The sequence below is a fragment of the Macaca nemestrina genome, chromosome 5 (assembly GCF_043159975.1).
Source record: "Macaca nemestrina isolate mMacNem1 chromosome 5, mMacNem.hap1, whole genome shotgun sequence".
NCBI lineage: Eukaryota > Metazoa > Chordata > Mammalia > Primates > Cercopithecidae > Macaca > Macaca nemestrina.
The window spans coordinates 133,388,463-133,410,799 of NC_092129.1; the positions used below are offsets into that span (position 1 = coordinate 133,388,463).

General features: G+C 37.0%; 1 non-coding gene across 1 annotated transcript; it reads left to right on the forward strand.

Annotated features, from left to right (window-relative positions):
- Positions 1-471: 471 nt before the first annotated feature.
- LOC112428227 (U7 small nuclear RNA) lies at positions 472-533 on the forward strand. Its single transcript, XR_003020178.1, has one exon. It is a non-coding gene; the product is annotated as a U7 small nuclear RNA (small nuclear RNA).
- The last annotated feature ends 21,804 nt before the right edge of the window (positions 534-22,337 follow it).

The following is a 22,337-nucleotide window of genomic DNA, read 5'->3' on the forward strand; positions in this document are numbered from 1 at the left end:
TATGAGAGCAAATAAACGATATGAATATAGAGCAAATTGAGTGTCTTGGGTATAAAGTAATGATGATCAGGCCTGTGTTGAACATGTCACATAGTCATTGTTGACTCAATTTTGCTTGATCTTTGGATGCAGCCAGCCTTGGGATGTAGCCAGACTTAATCTTGGATGGATCTTGCTGCACATTTTAGAATGAAGTCTGTGAGTTGCCACGGAATGGGCTTCCATGATTATGAGTATAGTGGTGCATTGGTTTGTTTGGATTCACTTAAGCTGTGGTAACAGACATGCACTGAGCCAGTGAATGTTGGAAAATATCCTTTAGGGCTCCTCATTAGTCACACTAGAGACTCAAACATTGTTTAAAATATATAAGCTTCATATGACTTGATCATCCAGTACGTGAATTTTCTTTCCAAATCAATCAACCGTTCCCGATTTCTCTCCCACAGGCCTCCATCAAAACAAGTTATCCAGTGTTACAGCTCTTTTAGAATTTGTCTAGCAAGTTCTCTGGTCTTCACTGGAAAACCCATAAAATATTAATAATAAAACCAGTTATCTAAAGAGCAGCTACTCGTTTGCTATCTCTTCTAGTAGACGTAGGGAGTTCAAACTGTTTTCACCATTACGGCTTTTGAATCCACATAGCATTATGTCTAGTGGCATTCTAATCTCTGGGGCTTCAAATGATGCTCAATTCATATGCTACAGTACTTGTGTGATAAGAGCTTCATTAGATGATGTCTGGGATCTGCTCAGTGTCCAAGTTTCAAGTATAGGACTTAAAAACACAGTTGTTACCTGATACCTGCCTTTGGTAAATGCTTCCTATTTCCTTCTTTCATCCCTACTTTCTAGTGAAAGGTTGACAAGCAGGAGTTATGCATCCAGAATGATCCTTTATTGCTCTTCTTCCTGTATTTACTCTGCAGAGAAACACTGAAGGATAGCATGCACAAAGTTGTGAAGGAAAGTGTGGCAGACAGACCCTAAGGTGACCTCCCATTATCCTTGCCTTTTAGTATTTATAATGTTGTATAACCCCCTTCTCCTAAATGTGAGCAGGGTCCTTGACTTGCGGCTTATAAGTAGAACAGGGCAAATGAGATGAAATATCAGCCCGTTGATTAGGTTATGTTACATGGCATAAGGTAAAGAAATTTTGCATATATAGTTAAGGTCCCCAAACCAGTGGTTTAGAAGTATCAAAAGGGAGGTTATCAGGAGAGATCAGGTGAAAACCCTTGACAAAATGACTGGGCCTTCTCTGAGTGACAAACTCTCCTGCTGACCTTGAAGAAACAAGCAGCTAAGATGTGAACTACCATGGAGAATGCCACGTGGCAGGGAACTGAAGGCAGCTTCTAGGAGCTGAGGGCCTCAGTGCTACGATTGTAATAAATTAAATTCTGGCAACAACCACAAGAACTTGGAAGAGTACCCTTAATTTCAAATGAGATTGTAGCTTGGTTGACACATTGATTGCAGCCAGTGAGACTCTCAACAAAGAACCCAGTTATGTTCCCAGACTCCTGACTCACATAAATGGAGTATTTTAAAGTGTTGGGCCAGGCACAGTGGCTCATGCCTGTAATCCCAGCACTTTGGTAGGCTGAGGCGAGAGAATCACTTTAGGTCAGGAGTTCAAGACCAGCCTGGCCAACATGGTGAAACCTTGTCTTTACAAAAATATTAAAAAATTAGCTGGACATGGTGGCATCTGCCTATAATCCCAGGTACTTGTGAGGCGGAGGCAAAAGAATCACTTGAATCCAGGAGGCGGAGGTTGCAGTGAGCTGATACCGTGCCACTGCATTCCAGTAGTGTAAGACTCCATCTCAAAAAAATATATAAATAAATAAAATAAATATAAAATTAATAAATAAGCAATGTATTTTAAAATGTTAAATTTATGGTAATTTGTTATACAATAATTAAAAGAAATGAATACACAAGTAATATAGGAGATTTGGGATTTTATAATCACAGACTTGTACCCAAGAGAGGTGACTACAAACTTTCTGCTCACATAAAACGTGTGGAGAAGGAGTCCCCTCTTAGTATTTATACCTGTGAGAGGGGATTTGTAGCCAGGTAGGCTCAAATTATGATCTTACCTCTGCCACTTTATAAGCTGAATAATTTGTGGCAAGTTCTTTCACTTGTTTTAACTTGTCTTCTCATTAGAAAAAGGGGATAATGGTAGTAATGACTTTGCAGTATTGTGGAGATGAAAGTGAGATATGTCCAGTGCCGAGCCCATAGTTGTTCAAAAACACTACTCTCCTTCCCCATTCTTCATGTTTGCAAGGCGCCTCTCTCTTTTGTATACATATTTAAATTACACATATACTTTTAGATTCAGCTCAGATCACATTTTCTAGTTCATTAACTAGACTTCAAGTACCTAGCAGAGAAAGATAGGTCTTATTCTTTTGTGTTCCCAGCATATAGCACAAACGCTGGCATACTACATGTGTCCCTGTAACACTCCAGGTCAGTTGGATCTCTTCTTTGAACTCAAATGTTTTTGTTTGGGATGGAATGCAATTGATTTTGTACAGAGGCTTGAGGAGGCAGTGATTGATTTACCAGGGCTGTGGAGGGGGGAATTGGTTTGACCAGGTGTGCCATTTACATAGCCTGTGAAAAGCCTGGCCCTCCCATCCTAGTCTTTTATCATGCAAATGTGCCTCTACCTGGAGCTCTGCCATGGTGCACGCACGGTGTGGTATTATCTGGAGGCCGCCATGATACTGGCACACGTGGTGACAAGGAAAAGAGAGTGGGAAACGCCATACTGAATGTACCTGGCTTTCAGGTACAGCTGCCAGTATTTATGTATAAAAGCTTCTAGTTTGCCTATTTATGCCTGACTCTTCAGGCTGCTTTCTGGTAGAGAAGCAATGGTTTGGGGCTGCTTTTTATTAAAGGAAAATTCCACCCAGAACTCTTTTACCCTTTCTAGCTTCTTACCCTTTCTCTGCCACTTATTTTACAATACTGCCTTTCCTATTTCTTTAATTTTAATTTTGCTCTTGCTTTCTGAATTTCCATGTGTAGGTCATATCTTCCAAACAGATTATAAAGTCCTTTAGGGTAAACCTTATTTATATGCAATACCTTGTGTGTTAGTCTGTTCTCACGCTGTTAATAAAGACATACCTGAGACTGGGTAATTTATAACGAAAAAGAGGTTTAATGGACTCGCAGTTCCACATTGCTAGGGAGGTCTGACAGTCATGGCGAAGGCTAATGAGGCTTGTTTTACATGGCACCAGGCAAGAGAGCTTGTGCAGGGGAACTCCCATTTGTAAAACCATCAGATCTCGTGAGACTTGTTCACTAACACGAGAATAGTATGGGGGAAATCACCCCCAGAGTTCAATTATCTCCACCTGGCCTCACCCTTGACACATAGGGACTATTACAGTTCAAGGTGAGATTTGGTTGGGACACAGCCAGACTATGTCACTTTGCCTAATAGTGAAAATATACATAGCATTTAAAAAAAAAAAAAGAGGGACTTGGGTGGGATATTGTAATCGGACACGGACTTAAATGTTCATCAGTTAAAATAATTTGCACTCTTGTTTACTTAGAGATTAAATACCTTGAAGCTATGATATTTATTATTAAGCAGGTGCATTGCTGCCCAATTTTTAATTTTTATTTTTTGGGTACACTGAAGTATAATATCACTTGAGTGTCACCAAAAATTTTATTGTATTGTAGTGTGAAATCTAGCTTGGAGATTTTAATGAATCTTCAAGAACTGGTTAAATTGGTTTTTAATTAAATTTCATTTTATTTGTAGTGATTAATTTTAAACTAATTTAGGATTAGATAAATGAGATTAATCTTGAAATCAAGAAACTGACTTAATTAGGAGAAAGCTATTTCTCACTGTGAAATGAGAAATAAAATACTAATTTCATCTAAGAGGACACTGTTTTAGCTAAGATAAAATTACAAAGAAAACTTTTGGGGAGGAAATTTTGCATTTAAAATAAACTTAGGATACAGAACATATGTTAACTGAACCACTGATGAAGAAAGCTTGCAGCGTAAGTTTACTAACTGAAAAGCAGTTACCATCGTGAATCCCGAAAATCTGAGACAGGTCTCAGTTAATTTAGAAAGTTTATTTTGCCAAGGTTGAGGACACACGCCCATGACACAACTTCAGGAGGTCCTGACAACATGTTTCCAAGGTGATAAGAGCACAGTTTGGTTTTGCATTTTAGGGAGACATGAGACATGAAACATATGCTAGGGAGAAATGAGACAATCAACATATACAAGATGAACATTGGTTTAGTCTGGAAAAGCGGGACAACTCAAAGCAAGGCAGGAAGACTCGAAGTAGGGAGGGCCTTCCAGATCATGGGTAGATAAGAGACAAATGGTTGCATTCCTTTGAGTTTCTGTTAGCCTCTCCAAAGGAGGCAATCAGATACAGATTTATCTCAGTGAGCAGAAGGTGGCTTTTCATAGAACGAGAGGCAGGTTTGCCCTAAGTAGTTCCCACTTTGACTTTTCCCTTTAGCTTAGTGATTTCGGGGCCCCAGTTTTCATGCCGTAAAGTAATCTTCAAAAGGGATAAGATCTGGAGGTTGAAGGAAAGATTCGTCTTCATGATTCATCTCCGATTATTTGTCCAATCTATTTTTACATTTTCTAATTGATGCAGCATTTTAAAGTCTTTAAAAATGTTACATTAGTTATTCATAGACATTGTTAGAAAGGTGTAATAGATATAATAAAGTTTTCTCTCTGTTAATTTTATATAATTTTTTTCACAAGCTCTGTTGTTTGACTAAATGTCTTTCTTCTCTTCTCAACTGTCCCTTGCTTTTCTGTTCCTTCATCTTTGCCACTGACATGATCTATATAAACTACATTTCTTTCTTTTCTTCCACTTTATTCATTTTATTTCTTCCATTGTATTTTACTTTGCAGTCTAAATATAGAAAATTTGCTTTATTTTCACAACAGGTAGATAGAAGATATAAGAACATTTAGTTTCATAGTGTCATGGTATGCAGAAATTCAGCTGCTTATTTTTTTCCAGTAGCAGTACCATGACTGAAGATGCATTCAGATATAAACACACACACATGAACACACAAACATTCACATGCACACACATACACTAAATCAAAAGAGAAAAGTTGGCAGGTAAACAATATGAAATTGAATAGAATTAAGTAATTACATGTCATGACAAAGAATCCCTCTATACTGAGGGAGGAGACCACCCCTCATATTATCTTATGCCCAATTTCTACCTCCAAAGAAAGAAGAACTAAAAACTAAAAGAAATGAAATCCACAGGCAGACAGCCCGGCGCCACACCCTGGGCCTGGTAGTTAAAGATGGACCCCTGACGTAATTGGTTCTGTTACAGGCATTGTATAGAAATGCACTGTGAAAATCCCTATCTTGTTTTGTTCCGATCTAATTACCCGTGCACGCAGCCCCCAGTCACGTGCCCCCTGCTTGCTCAATCAATCACGACCCTCTCACGTGCACCCCCTTAGAGTTGTGAGCCCTTAAAAGGGACAGGAATTGCTCACTCGGGGAGCTCGGCTCTTGAGACTGAAGTCTTGCCAATGCCCCGGGCTGAATAAACCCCTTCCCTCTGTAACTCAGTGTCTGAGGAGTTTTGTCTGCCACTTGTCCTGCTACATTTCTTGGTTGCCTGACCAGGAAACGAGGTGAATGGTGGATGGTGGAGGCATCTCCTTAGGCGGCTTAAGCCTGCCCTGTGGAACATCCCTGCGAGGGACTCCGACCAGCCCGAGCTACGCGGATCCTGAGAGCACTCCCCGGTAAGCATTTCCCCCGGTGGGACGACTTGCCAGAGCAGTGTGTGGCAGGCCCCTGTGGAGGATCAACTCAGTGGCTGAACACCAGGAAGGAATGGGCACTTGGAGTCTGGACATCTAAAACTTGGTAAGACTAGTCTTTGAAACTTGTCCACTCCGTTTGAGTGGAAGCGTGGCCTGAACACCCATGGTGTGCATTTATCGGCACTTTGGTTTTTGTTTTGACTGGTCTTGGGAACTTGCCTACTCCATTTGAGTGGAAGCGTGGCCTGATCACCCATGGTGTGCCTTTATCAGCATTTTGGTTTTTGTTTTGACTTGGTTTGAATTGCTTGACCGGACTGGTCTTGGGAACTTGCCTACTCCATTTGAGTGGAGGCGTGGCCTGATCACTCACAGTGTTCCTGTACTGGCACTTTGGTTTTTGTTTCTGACTTGACTTGGATTGCTTGATACTTTGGTTTTGGTTTTGACCTGGCTTAGATTTCTGGATACTCTGATTTTGGTTTTGATTTTGGTTTGGTGTAAACTACAAGTGTGTGTGTGCCCTTTTTACCCGTTCTTTGTTTTGTGGTGTGCATGTGGTGTCAGCATGGTTGGTCTAGAGGAAACATGGGTGAGGCACAAAGTAAGCCCACCCCACTAGGAACTATGTTGAAAATTTTCAAAAAAAGGATTTAAGGGAGACTATGGAGTATGTGACACCAGGAAAACTTAAAACTTTGTGTAAGATAGACTGGCCAACATTAGAGGTAGGTTGGTCATTAGAATGAAGCCTGGATAGGTCCCTTGTTTCAAAGGTATGGCACAAGGTAGCCTGTAAGCCAAGGAACCCAGACCAGCTTGTTTTAGATCCCCGCCCCCAACACACGGCGGTTGAGAGAACAGCAGCATAAGTGGCTGGCGGAGGCAAGGAAAGAGCAACAGAGAGAAAGGAAAGAGACAGAGAGGAGAAGAGGCAAAGAGAGAGAGAGGAAGAGACAGAGAGGAAGAGACAAAGAGGGAGTCAAGGAGAGAGAGAAAGAGACAGAGAGAGAGAGGAAGAGACAGAGGCAAAAGGAAAGTCAGAGAGAGACAGAGAGAAAAAAAGAGATATACAAGTAGTTAAGAAAAAAAAGTGTACCCTATTCCTTTAAAAGCCAAGGTAAATTTAAAACCTGTACTTGATAATTGAAGGTATTTTCTGTAACTCTGTAACACTCCAATACCACTTTGTTGTCAGTGTAACAAGGGCGTATCCCGAAAGCACTGAGGCCTTCCTTCTGTTTAAAAAAAAAAAAAAAAAAGGGGGGGGATGGAATTTATGTAAAAAGAGTGTTATATGGTAAATTCGTGTGCTGAAATAAATTAACTGGTTGTTTAAAGAAATGTTTGTAATAAGTCACAAAGTTAAGGCATGTCAAAAAATTGCCTGTAAAAGTCGAAAAAAAAAGATTATAAAAAATGTGTGTTAAAAAAAAGAATTTATGCAAAAAATGTTGTATAATTTAAAAGTAACTAGGCCTCCTGAATGTAAAACTATTGGGGAAAAAAAAAAAAGTTTATATGCAAGGTGTATAAGAAAAGCAAAATATATCTTTGGTAAAAGAATTATAAGGAGGCATAAGAATGTACATTTTAAAAAATTATTGTTTTGAAGGTTTAAGCAAGTTTCAAAACGTTAATTGTAAGGAATATTCTGTGTGTAAACATATTAGCTACAGTTAAAGAAGTATCATCCAGTTTTTCTGTGAACTGGACATTAAAAGCATAACAGGTTTTTCTTAAAGCACCAACCTGCTCTTTAGCAAAAATTAGATTAATAAGAGTCTATAAAATCTTACCTTATGCTCAAACATTAAAAATTAAATAAAAAAATATGTCCACAAGGTTTTATTAAAATTAGGTTTAACATTAATAACACACTAATATAAAGATAAAATTTAGCTTATCTGGTATACAAATCATACAAGAAGCATTGTTAAATGTAAAATGGTATTTGGCTTTCTTTGGTTTAAAAACTAATAAAAATAGGTGCTAAAGGAAATTCCTCAGTAAAAAGGCACTAAGGACTATAAAGTCCACTGCCAAGGTCCTCACATTTAAAACAAAAGGTCCATTTCTTAAAAATTATATACTTGGTTTATCTTCTACTTTCCTTTCTCACAAAATAAAAAAAAAAAAAACTAAAAGTCTTTTAGCATATGTACCACCCCTAGAATTTCCAGTAAACCAACACCAGCCTGAAGATCATATGCTCATCTAAAGGTAGAAAGAAGAAAAACTCGAGCCAGCCTGGGAAGGACCCTACCTTGTGCTGCTAACCACCAAGACTAATGTTCCTACAGCAAAAAAAAAAAAAAAAAAAAAAAAAAAAGATGGACTCATCACACCCGAGTCAAGAGAGCGCCAACCCCTCCAGAGTCGTGGGCCATAGTCCCAGGGGAAAACTGTCATGCGCGTCTGTGTGAAGAGACCACCAAACAGGCTTTGTGTGAGCAATAAGGCTGTTTATTTCACCTGGGTGCAGGCGGGCTGAGTCCGAAAATAGAGTCAGCACAGGGAGATAGGGGTGAGGCCATTTTATAGGATTTGGGTAGGTAAAAGAAAATTGCAGTCAAAGGGGGGTTGTTCTCTGGCGGGCAGGAGTGGGAGTCACAGGGTGCTCAGTGGGGTAGCTTTTTGAGTCAGGATGAGCCAGGAGAAGGAATTTCACAAGATAATGTCATCACTTAAGACAGGCACTGGCCATTTTCACTTCTTTTGTGGTGGAATGTCATCAGTTAAGGTGGGGCAGGGCATTTTCACTTCTTTAGTGATTCTTCATTTACTTCAGGCCATCTGGGCATATACATGAAAGTCACAGGGGATGCGATGGCTTGGCTTGGGCTCAGAGGCCTGACAAAAACCCTACCAAACTAAAGCTAAGAAAAATTTAACTCTTTTAGTCTATTCTATTACTTTTTTCTTGCCTCATTCTATTGCAGACCATCTAGTTATTAATATAACCAAGTCAATTTCGCCTCAGACTATTGCATTTAGTGCTTGCTTTGTCATACCCTGTGAGGACTTGCCAAGTCAAAGACAGCTTTCTACTTCAACAAAAGTACTTCTGTCCCTCCTGACTCTCCTCAGACTAGACATTTGTAAACTAGGACCATTTAATCCGGGGAGATTTCAATAAAGACCCCAGTGCCAACCAGGAGTGTTACCCCCCGATGTACAGCTTTTATGCCATAGTTGGTCCAATGTTCTGTGGACCACTAAAGAGCAAGGATGGACTGCCCCAACTGGTTTTTGTAATTTCCCTAAAACCATACATTCATTTTACTAGAGGACTATAGAAGTGAAAGACTAAAAACAAACTTTAGCAATTAAGACAGGATACCAAGATGCAAATGCCTCGTTAAAATTGATCAAATATTCCATCTGCACATTAAACAAAAGCAATTGTTATGCTTGTGCACTCGGCAGGCCAGAGGCCCAGATTGTCCCCCTTCCACTAAGGTGGTCCTCCAGTGGACCAGGCGTAGGCTGCATGGTAGCTCTTTTCCAGGATTCTACAGCCTGGAGTAATAAGTCATGCCAAGCTCTCTCTGCTATATCCTAAAGTCCCTGCGGGTCAGCCTCCGAGGGCCATCCAGCTTCTATCTCCCAACACTAAGTTCACTTCGTGTCTCTCACGACAGGGAGGAAACTTAGCATTCCTTGGAGACTTGAAAGGATGCAGTGAGCTTAAGAATTTTCAAGAGCTTATCAATCAGTTAGCCCTTGTTCATCCCTGAGCGGATGTGTGGTGGTATTGTGGTGGACCTTTACTAGGCACTCTGCTGAATAACTGGAGTGGCACTTGTACTTTAGTCCAATTGGTTATCCCTTTCACCCTGGCATTTCATCAACCAGAAGGAAAAAAATAATAATAAGACATAATAAAGCGAGAGAAGCCCCTTATGGGTCTTTCAACTCTCATGTCTATTTAGACGCAACTGGAGTCCCATGAGGAATACCAGATCAATTTAAAGCTTGAAATCAAATAGCTGCAGGATTTGAGTCAATACTTTAGTAGGTGACAGTTAATAAAAATGTAGATTAGATAAACTACGTCTATTACAACCAATAGCAACGAGCTTTTCATGAGTTAAAAGAAAAACTCACGTCGGCCCCAGCCCTGAGGCTACCTGACCTGACAAAACTCTTGACACTCTGTGTGTCAGAAAGAGAAAAAATGACAGTTGGAGTTTTAACCCAGACTGTGGGGCCTGGCCAAGGCCAGTGGCCTATCTCTCAAAACAACTAGACAGAGTTTCCAAAGGCTGGCCCCCAGGTCTAAAGGCCCTGGCAGCAAAGGCCCCGTTATCACAAGAAGCAGATAAACTAACCCTTAGGCAAAACCTGAATATAAGGCCCCCCCATGCTGTGGTAACTTTAATAAATACCAAAGGACATCATTGATTAACAAATGCTAGATTAACTAAGTACCAAAGCTTGCTATATGAAAATCCCCACATAACCATTGAAGTTTGCAACACCCTAAACCCCACCACCTTGTTCCCGGTATCAGAGAGCGCAGGTGAACATAACTGTGTAGAGGTGTTGGACTCAGTTTATTCTAGCAGGCCCAACCTCCGAGACCATCCTTAAACATCAGTAGACTGTAAGCGGTACGTGGATGGGAGCAGCTTCGCCAACCCCTGCAAAGTGACTCTGAAGAGGGTTTCAACTTTTTCAGTATAATCATATATGCATTATAAGTCGATATTTGATTATAAAATCCTCTGAAAGTATTTAAAATTGATTAACTTATTTGAATCTTATTACATTCTTGGGGCTTGTAGTATTAGTTCTACTTTGTAGATATATAAACATAGGCACAGTGTGGCCAAGGACACCTAAAGGAAGAGGAAGCCTACAGGACTTGAGTTCCTGTTTCTCCTGTTACATCTTGCTGAAGTGCTCATTGTCTGGGGTACATACCCTGGTTCGTTGTATCTGTTGAGAAATAATTCAGGACATGGACACACATGAGGAATGGAATTCGGAGCAGAAAGTTTAATAGACAAAAAAAATAGAGAGAGAGGAAAGGCTTCCTCATACTGAGAAGTGGGTCACCCAAGAGAAGGTCTCTTTTTTGAGTGGAAGGCAATTGTTTTGGGCAGAGGCTTGAGGAGATGGTGATTAATTTACATAGGGCCCAGGGGATTGGTTTGACCACGTGTACCATTTACATAGCCCGTGTAAAGACTGGCCCTCCCACACTAGTCTTTATTATTATTATGTAAATGCGACCTCTACCTGGCAGTCATCATGATGCCTGAACATGTGGTTTTACTTGGTGGTCACTACGATACTAGCACATGGGGTGACAAGGAAAACACCATTTTTAATGTACCTAGCTTCCTGGTACAGCTGCCTACATTTACATATAAAAGCTTCTAGTTTGCATATTTATGCCTGACTCTTCAGGCTGTTTTCTGTTAGAGAAGAAATGATTTGGGGCTGCTTTGTATTAAAGGAAAATTCCACCCAGAACTCTTTTACCCTTCCTAGCTGCCTAAAAGTAATTTTTACAAAACTCCTATATTATTGCTATATCTTAATGGTAACTTGTGACTGAAATGTATTTTGAGTCTTTACTTTCTTAGTTTTCCTTTTACCATTCCATTAGACACTAAATTCTGAACTTTCTTGTCTAACTTCATAAGAAATGTTCAAACTGCTTTACAAAGTGGATGTTTCATTTTACATTCATACCAGCAATGTCTGAGAGTTCACCACACTTCATCTGCACAATTTGGTATCATGTTTTAGCTGTTAATTTTAGGCATTCTAATATATGTATAGCGATATCTTGTGATTTTCATTTTTACTTTTCTCATGACTAAGGATATTGATCATCTTTGTATATATTTTTTGACATTCACATATCTTCCTTTCTGAAGTCGCTTTTCAATATTTTGCCCGTTTAAAAAATATGTATTATTTTCTTATTATTGAGTTTTGAGAGGTCCTTACATATTCTGCATCCAGGCGCTTTGTCAGGTATTGGACTTAAATGTATTTTCCTAGTAACCTATAGCTTGTTTTTCTCTGCTCTTAACAGAGTTGTTCACAGCATAAGATGCTTTAATTTTTTATAATAGTCAATGCATATATTTTTTTCTTTCATGGATTGTATTTTGATGTTGTACTTAAAAATATCTTGGCCACAAAGATTTTCTCTTCATTCTTTTCCTAAACGTTTTATATTTCTATGAAACTTGTGGATTTATGCCTGTGTTCCATTTTGAGCTAATTTTTGTATATAAGATGTGAGGTGTAGGTTAAGATTTTTTTCTTTTTCTTTTCTTGCTTATGAATGTCAAATTGTTTCAGCACTATTTGTTTAATGATAGGCTATTCTTTCCTACTGAATTACTTTTGTAACTTTTTAAAAGGAATATTGGCAATATTCATGTCAGTTTCTGGACCTCTTCAATTCCATTGATCTATCTGTCTCTCTTTTCACAAATGCCACCTTGTCTTGATTTCTGAAATTTTTTACTATGTGTTGAAATCAGGTAGTTGTAGTCTTCATATGGTACTCTTCTTTTTCAGAATTTATTTTTGTATTTTAGTTTCTTTACTTGTCCATATATTTTATAATCACCTTGTATATATCTACAGAGAATTCTACTGGGATATTGGTTGAGATTGTATTGAATCTATAGATCAGTTCAGCAATATTTGACATCTTAACAATATTGATATTTCTAATCAATGATAATTATATATATTTTCATTTACTTAGATCTTTGATTCTATTTTCTGTGTTTACAATTTTTAGCTTAGATACTTTAGGATACTGATCTTATAGCCTATGATATTGATAAACATACTCATTCATTTTTGAAGTTTAAAAAATTTCTTTTGAATTTTTGACCTGGACCATCATTTCTTATGTAAAAAAAAGACACTTGTTGTTTCCTCTTTAATATACATGACTTTTATTTCTTTTTCTTACCTTAATGTGCTGATGAGGACTTTCAGTGTGATGATGAGTAGAAGGGTTGAGGGTAGACATCCTTGCTTTATTTCCAGATTTAGAAAGAAAACATTTAGTCTTATCACATTAAATATAATACCTGCAGTTAATTTTTGATTTCCTTTATCAGGTTAAGGAAGTTGCCTTCTATCCCTAGCTGCTAAGACTTTTTCTTATGAATAGATTTTGACTTCTGTAAAAGGCAAAAGATTTATACAATCTGAAGAGAAACCAGAATATGATGTTGACTTTTGTCAAATGCGTTTTCTGTTTTTTGATGACTGTTTTTTCTTTGTTAGTTTGTTAGTTACATATTTGATTTACAAATGTTTAACTAGGTTTGTATTCCTAGGATATATCCTATTTGGTTGTGATATTGAAGCAGGAGATGTGAGGGAAAACAAATTTTCCCTCTTTCCTTTGGTATGAACCGTTTTCCCCTCGAATCCCAATCCTCTCTGTGAGATTGTACCCTGCTCTGCAAGTTTTTATGAGTTTATGGTTTCCTGTTTTCTGTAACTAGTGTCTGGAAGTCTGTTTTTCATCTGAGTAGCACAGCAGAGGTCATGAGACATGCTTGAGCAAGCTTAGATTGCAGCCATCTGGGCACCATAGCGAAGGACACGAGATAAGGCTGTGCAGGCATCTTGAGCAAACCTAGATAGCGGCCACCTGGTCTGCATAGCAAGAGTCATATGTAAGCCTGAGTTAGGAACCTTTCACAGTTTGATTAACTGCCTTTGTTCTGCTTCTGTAAGCTCACTTTCACCGTGCCACAAGTTTCAAGCCACTGGCAAGCCACCCTCCTTGGGTTCCACGAATAAAAGTCAAGCCCTGTCTTCAGCCTCTGGATATTAATTTGCTGAGCCAGTGGCCATCTAAATAAAGTTCTCCTTTTCCACCCATCTGGTCTCTCTACTCTCCTGATGCCTGCAACAGTATTTTAACCTCTCTCTATTGCAGAATTCAACTCTATATCTGTTGCGGTTTTTTGCATATATGTTCATGAGCAATATTGGTCTGTCGTTTTATTTCCTAATGATGTCTTTTTTCTTACATTGGTATCAGGGCAATCTTGGACCTATGAGTTGGCTAGTGGCCCCTTTCTTTCTGCTTTCTGGAGTATATTATGTAGTGTTAGTATTATTTCCTTCTTATGTGTCTGGAATGACTCACCTTTAAAAACTGTCTGGGCCTGAAATTTTCCTGTGGAAACTTCCTTATTACTAATTCAATTTTATTTCATTTCACAGATATAGAAAAATTCAGGTTACCTATTTCTTCATAAATGTATTTTGGTAGTTTGCAATTTTTAAGGAATGGGTACATTCCTTTTAAGTTGCTAAATTTAGCCGCATTATGTTGTTCACAGTTTTTATTCCTTATTGTTCTTTTAATGTCCATGTGGTATGTAGTAATAGTCTCTTTTTTGTTCCTGATATTGGTAGTTTGTGTCTTTTTATTTATTTATTTTGGTTACTCTGGCTAGAAGCTTTTTAATTTTATTAGCCTTTTCAAAGAACCAGATCTCTTTGTTTTCTATTTTTTATTTCATTGGTTTTTCCCTCTAATATTTATTATGATTACTATTTCTACTGCTGGTAGTATCATTGCTCTGACTGCTTGTGTTTAATTTGTTCTTCTTTTTCTAGTTTATTAATGTGGAATTTTAGATTGCTTGATACATTTATAACATTAACTGTTTAGGACATTTAATGTTATAATTATTAAATGTTTAGAATCTTTAATGTTATAAATTTTTCTCTAAGTACTTCTCTATCTCCTTCTCACACATTTTGATATGTTATTTGTATTTTTATTTTATTTTACAGTTAAAATACCTTCTAATTTTCCCAGACATTTTATCTTTGACTCATAGTTATTTAGAAGTTATTTTCTATTAAAATTTCCAAGTATTTTAGAATGTTTCTGATATCTTTCTGTATTGTTTTCTTGTTCAGTTTCAATATAGTCACAGAACATACCTTTTTGCTTTTGATTTCAATTGTTTATCTTTGGTAAAGTTTGTTTGATGGTCCAGAAGATAATATATCTTGGCAAATATTCCATGTGAGCTTGAAGAAAATATGAATTTTCATCTTGTTCTAAAATATGTTGAAATTACAGAAAACAGTTATAACAATATTATGAAGCAGAACCCATAAAATAATTTGCAATATACAAGATATGAGAAGCGGGAAACTGGAAAATAGGAGAATGGGCTAATGTCATGGAACAGACTTTATGTTGATAAGATTAGTATGTTTCATTACACAGTATAATATTAATAGTAGAGAAGCATTGATGTTACAGTCTAGTACTGTTAGTCAACTTTTCACGATTTATATTTGAAATAAATTGTGAGCTCTTTGACAATGTGGCAGAACCACAGTTGATAGATATGTTCTACTTCTGGTTTCTGGATCTTGCTATAGAGGTTTAGTCTCACAAGATTGGAGCTGGCATGAGGACTTGTATAAATCTATTATTTTAAGGAAGTGTAGGACTGTGCAGCGTGAGGCTCATACAGATGCTTCAGCCTGGGGAAGGTCAATCAACCTTTTCTGTAGTTCCTTGGTGAGGAGACCCGGAATGGGAGGAGACATTGGGTCCTGAGGAAGGAACAAAGCAAGGATGAGCCATGGTATTAGAGATGTAAATGGGGATGAGATCATGAGGAACCTTGAACACATGCTAAGGAGTTTTTGGGAAACAAATATCATGGTGTGAACTATTGAGGCCAGATTTTTTTAACCTTTAAACACAGAAATGTCTTTTCAAATAAAAAAATGAATTACTCTGAAAAGTACAGTATTAGTAGAAGTATCAGTAGTGGGGGTACCTCTCTCTTCTCATGTTTCCTGCTGAGGGGACTGAACTGGTGCAACATTGGTTTTCTTCCCATCTTTTTAATTACTCTACTCCAGTGTAAAAGAGTGATTTATCTTCGGCAAGTTTGTGATAAGGTTAAACCAGGAGTGAGTATCTGCTAATCTTCTATCCAGTAAATCTTAACCTGAGCAGGTTCTTTTTGTATGAAAGGCTTTTTTTGCTCGCATTAAGCTCTCCACTCTAATTTTGTTTTTATTATTTATTACAGTGATTTTGGCCTCCACCAGATTCCCTTTCTTCTTTTTTTCAGAATTTGTAAGGGAAAAGGTATGCTATATATTGGTCCTCCTTAGAGACCCCAGAAATAATAACAATGGGCATTTACAGAATGGTTCGTGTATAAGATTATCATTATTACTATCCTTATTATCCTTAGTGGTTCATGTCTAAGACTATACTTATTACTGATATAATATAGGTCCTACTCACACTTCTACTGTGCCCAATGTTCCTGTCTTAGTATAACTGTAAATTTATAATTTTGTTTTAATTTTATACCATATAAAATATACAATTTTATCAATTAAAATATAAAATAACCCACTAAATAAATAAATAAAAAATTGTGTTAAAGACCAAGGTCTTAAAGATGAATAATGTGTAAATTTTAATAATAGTAAAATCTCCGTAACAATTAGAACAGAACTCCAGAATTTTAAGACATAGAAATATAGGTTTTAAAGAAATGTGTGGAATTTTCTGTAACACATGTCTACCCAAATTCCGAATCCCACACACAATTTGGTCATGGAAGAACTCACAGATGTCTTTTGTTGGCATTTCCAAGAGGCATGACACAAATTCTATGTAAGCTACTTTCTTGGAATATGAGTTTTATTTATTTTACTGAGAGATGACATAACCTGTGAACGTTTTTTTCCTGGCTTAAAGTTACATTTTTTCCACGTCTTCCTTTTTCAGAGATCCATTAATTTTTCCAGGTTTAACAAGGAGAAAGCATAAGTTGTGGCTGCGTAAATGATGTTACTATTTGCTTATCTCCATTTTAACAAGTATGGGAGTAATAAAGAACATATATAAATATTACTGGGTATGGTGAAGGTTCCTTGGATCAGTGGTTCTCCAAGTGTGATCACTGCATCAGCAGCGTTGGCATCACTGGGGAAATTGTTAGCAATAGAAATTCATGGAACTCCATGCCAGACCAACTGAATCAGAAACTCTGGGATGGTGCTTAGCCATCTGTGTTTTAACAAGCCCCTCAGATGGTTCTGATACTCACTACCATTTGAGAACCACTACCTTACCTTAGAGAAAACAGTACTCCCTTGAAATCCTCAGCACAGGAGAATTTGGGAAACACATGATCTGCTAATGTCATTTGCTCCTATAAAGTATTATAGAGCAGGCCAAGGGCAAAAATACCCCCCATTTTTGAGATTAGCAATTATTATACTCCTGGTTGTGAGGAATCACCTGTTCTGAACTTTAATAAGATTCCACAGTTGTTTTCTGAGTAGTTTCAACATACCAGGAAATATGCAAGGCTCAGTGAATACAGAAGTGAACAGAAGGGAAAATACATCTGCCCTCATCAAGTTAAGAAGCAAGTAAATAAATATATAAATTATTGCAATAAATTTTGGGAGAGGAATACCAGCATGTGGATGTACTTTCAGAGTGTGGTTGGGAAAGGAGATTGTTATGCTAAGAGCTGGTTGAAGAGTCTTTCAAAGGTCCTGAGACAGGAATAGGCTTGGCCTTTCCTAAAAACCAGTAGAAAGCCATTGTGACTATAACAGTATGAACCGGGGGAGACCTGGCATGAGACAAGCTTAGATTTCTAGGCCCATTCCAAAAGGGCCTAGAAATGCTATTCCAAAAGGATTAGTCTACACCTCTCCATGCCTGATTCCTCATCTCCTATGAACATAAAACTTAGATCTATTTTCTTATAATCAGAATCCACTTAAAAAATTCACTTCCCCAGCTTGAATTTAAGGCTGCAAATACTGGTTCTTGTCCATGTTTTCCCACGTGGCTCAGTACCCTGGAGACCGATCCAGCTCTGTCTTTAAAACTCTTGTTTTTCTAATATTAGTATATAATATGAACGTCACCCAGCACATTTATTAGAGCTTTCTATTAAAATTTGGCCCGTGGTTACCTTATTTGTTATATATTGCTGCATAACAAATTTTCCCTTAACTTGGAAGTTTAAAATGATAGATATTTATTATCTCATAGTTTTTGCAGGTCAGAAATCTACTGCATAGTTTTGGCTCAGGGTTTCTGATGAGATTCCAGTCAAGCAGCTGATCAGGGCTGAAGTCATCTGAAGGCTTGACTGGATCAGGAGGATCTGCTTTGTTTTTAAGATCATTTACACTGTTGTTGGCTAAAGACCTTGGTTCCTTACAACATGGGCTTCTCTACTGGGCTGCTCATGACAGGACAGTTGGCTTCTCTCAGTTTAAATAATCTGAGAGAGAGAGAGAGAGAGAGAGAGAGAGAGCAACCAAGATGGGACCATGGTTTTTTTTTTTTTTTTTTTTTTGGTAACACTTATTATCAGAAATGATATACCATCATTTCTGCCACATTCTATTGATCACAAAGACCAACTTTGCCACAATATGAGCAGGAATTAAAAAAAATTGCAAATCCTAGATGGCAAAGATCTTTGGGAGCCATCTTTGAGGAGACTGTCATATGAATTTTGGATTCACGTTAATAGCTTTGAGCCTTGGTTTTTCATTTTACCAAGTGCATGTATATTTGTTTGTGTATATATATATACATATATGTCCTTAAAGAGGTTATTTTTACCTCTTTGTTTCTCATCCATGATTTCTAGTCATGCACTTTCCTGAATATTGTGCTTGCCGGTCTGTCCCTTCTTTGACTGTTTTGTATTTAGCTTAACAGCAATCACAATATGGAGGCAATGGCATCTACTGAATATTGGAATAGTCCAGGAGCAACCCTCAGAAACACAAGACACTTGAAACCTGAGATGAGTTGTGACGAAAGACCATATGCATTTCAAAGTACTAGTCATGAATCTCCAATAAGGCCATTGTCTTATAGATGAATTTCAGCCTTGAATTTTTATTTTGTAAAATTTCCAGTTTTGTAAGCATTGTGTGTTAACTCAAATAATATGCAATGCACAAATTTTGCTGAGTCCAGACCTCTTTTGAAAATACTCATATTTTTCAAAGGGAGGAACATCTTAGATATTAGTAGCAGTTAATAGTTAATGAAGTTAAAATTAGTGAAACATCATTATCTTTTTAGGTTTTAATTTATTCATCTTTTGCACATGGTATGTATGTTTTCTGAACACTTTGGGTGTAAAAATCTGCTTAGCCTGACATTTTTTCCAATAAAACATTCTTAAATTATGCCTCTTTCAGTGAGGTTCATGAGACCCTGTTTAACAAACAAATGGAGGAGCTGCTGAGCTCTTAATTATAATCACTTAGTTTCATGAAAATTTGAGATAATGAATTTTGAGGTATTTCTTATGGGTAATAATAGCAAATGGGTGGAAATTATAGGGTTCTCTATGCCTTGCTGCTATTCTCTTGTTAATTATACTTATTACTCTAAAGTTCTATTGCAGCAACATATGTATAAACTAAATACACTCAATTAATTTGCACATATTTTAGGAACTGTGTTTATTAAGCAAAACAATGCCAGGATTCTCTGGTAGAGTTTAATTGGCCGGGCTTAGGAGATAATAGTATTTCTTTAATTTAAACTATTTCCGAAGCTTAAATGTGATGTCTATATGGCAAACGTTTTCTTTCTCTCTGTAATGTCCTTATGTGGATGAAGATTATTCTGGTTAAGAAGTGAAATACTGAAAATGTTACTTGGTTTTTATTTATGGTCATTTTATACTAAATAATTTCGGATGCTGAAATAGCCAGACAAGTTTGCATGTAAAATTAAGCTTGGTACCATTAAGGGTAGTAAATATTAAAGTGAAGGAAATAAGAACATTTGGGGAAAAACTCTGAGTTCTTCTGTTTCTCTTAGGAAATCTATATTCCAGTACTAGCATTATCTATACATATGCCCATTTTCTCTAGCAGATTTCGACCTCTCTGGGCAAGAGTTGAGCTTTGTTTGTATTTTCTACACAGCACTGAGCGCAGGGTATAGAATATAGTGAGTGTTTTATAAAATAATGAATAAGAGAAACTCTCCGGGACCCTGGGGCAAGATGAACTGAAAAATATAGGCTATAAATTGTGATATAGTTAACTGAAATAAATAATTTAATATAGAAAGTAAAGAGTTGAGCAGAACAAAGGGCGGTAAAAATGTGTTTCAAATAAGAAGTGAGGGATCCGTAATTCAGCCTCAGGAGAGAAAAGATGTGGCCACTACTTCAGGGGTTAAAACTATATTTCTGTCTATGTGAAATAGTTGAGTGTGTTTGGAATGTGGATGGCACCAGGTCAAAGTGTCCTGCTAGCTTCTCCTAAACTCTAAATAGCATCGTCCTAGTGATGTTAAACATGCCCAGTCCTTTATATAGAGGAGGAGTCATCTAGGCTGTCTTAGTGTACAAGAAGGATTTTGGGTTAAACTTAGTATTTAAATAACCTTTTTCAAAATAGCAAGAAACGCTTGACTTTGGTAGCTAAGCTACACAGGTTGATTGGAGTTTCATAACATAAAACCCAAAATTCATTTCTGCTAGTCATGCATACTGAAATCTACATTTGGTATATGATACTAGGATGATAAAGTGGCAGGAGTAACCCTGCAGATATGAACTGCAACATAGTAAGATAAAAATTACATGAATTTTATATGAAGACTACTAGCTTTGAGTCCTAGCTTTTCTATTTACAGTTGTATAATCTTAAAGAGGCTATTTTATCTCTTTGTTTCTTAGTGTCTTTATATGTATAATTAAGATTTTATTGTTAACTGTGAAGAACTAGAAATTAGGACTTTTGAGTATTTGAAAGCCCAACAAATGTAAAGTACAAGAGGAGAAAAGGAGATATGGTCTTATGAAGGTAAACCCCTGATTTCTTTGGTGGTAGGGAATAGATGGGAGAGAGAGGGCAAAAAGGAAAAAAGGGAAATGAGAGGGAGAAAGAGAGAGAGAGAGAAGGTTTGGATCTGGTAAAGGTTTCCTTCTGAGAGTAGAACTTCATTATGGAAAATGCTCTGGGATTTTTTTCGAAATGGTTACTTTATTCCTTCCTCTGCCGGAAACAACATGTCATGAATTAAAATAAATTAAAAAATGTTTCATAGCCATCAACAGATAATATATCCAGAATATTTTTCAATGGCCTAAAGTGTAATGCCTTGACGTTATCATCTAAGAAAGATTAGCTTAGGCTCATTTCTCCAAAGAAGTGAAGCATAGTATTTTGTGTAATTACTTAGTGCATTTAACTTTTTTTACAAATTATTCATATAAATACCATTTCCCCCCTACTTGATTTAATCTTATATTATTTCCCAAATTTTTAACCTTATTATACTCTTAATTGCCAATTTTGCTTTTTCTTCTTTTCTCTCACCACTAAATCTGTGTCCAGTTCATTTCTTTTAAGTTCTTTGTCTGGGCCCATGAACTGGTGTTGCTGATTGAGGATATGCAATTAGAATATTCAGTATGGCAAGTTTATATTGACATATATTTAACCCAGTTTCCATTTGCCCCAAGAATTGTCTGTAATCATCATATACATTTCTGTTATGTTAGGATTAGAGACAAGTTCTTTTTAGAAATAACTCCAAAAACAGTTTTTATACATTATTTTCACATTGAAAATCACTGAGATTTGCTTCAGCCTCAAAGATAGTGTTTATATAAAATTAAATGAGTGCTGGCAGCAGGCTGCCCTTTTTTTTTTTCTCTAAATGGGAAATTGGTTAAGCTCTCTAATTCATTTCTTGGCCATGTCCAGTCTTTTAATGAGCATATCAAAGACATTCTCCATTTCTGTTACAGGGTTTTTGATCTCTAGAATTTTCTTTCCATTTTTTTTTATGGAGTTTCCATCTCTCTGCTTATATTATCCATCTGTTCTTACATATCTATTTTTATATTTTCCATTAGAGATCTTAACATAAGAATCAAAGTAATTTTGACATACCTATCTGATAATTCTGTGTCATATCTGAGTTTGGTTCTGATGCTTGCTTTGTTTCTTCAGATGTGCTTTTTTTTGCCTTTTATCATGCCTTGTATTTTTTTTTTTTTTTTTTAATGAAAGCCAGACATGAACTGAGGTATACAGGTCTTTGGCATAAGAAGTTATGTTAATCTGGTTAGAAGGTAGGCTGTTTTCAATATTTGCTGTGGCTGTAGGAGCCAGAGCTTCAGACTCCTCTAGAGTCCTGGTTTTTGTATCCCCTGTAGTCTTTGTGTTTCCATAGAGATTCCTTTTTATTTAGGATCTGAGCTTTATTTAGAATCTGCAGTTCCTTTAGTTGTATTCATTGTTATTATACAGCAGTCCTGTTGATGTCATAGTAAGGGGGGTGTGTGTGTGTGTATGTGTGTCTCTGTGTGTGTGGAAGTGTTCTATTATACTATAATTGTGACTCAATCTTCTTGTGTGTCTCCATCCCTGAGCTGTTGCCTTTCAGGAATATTTCTTAGCTTA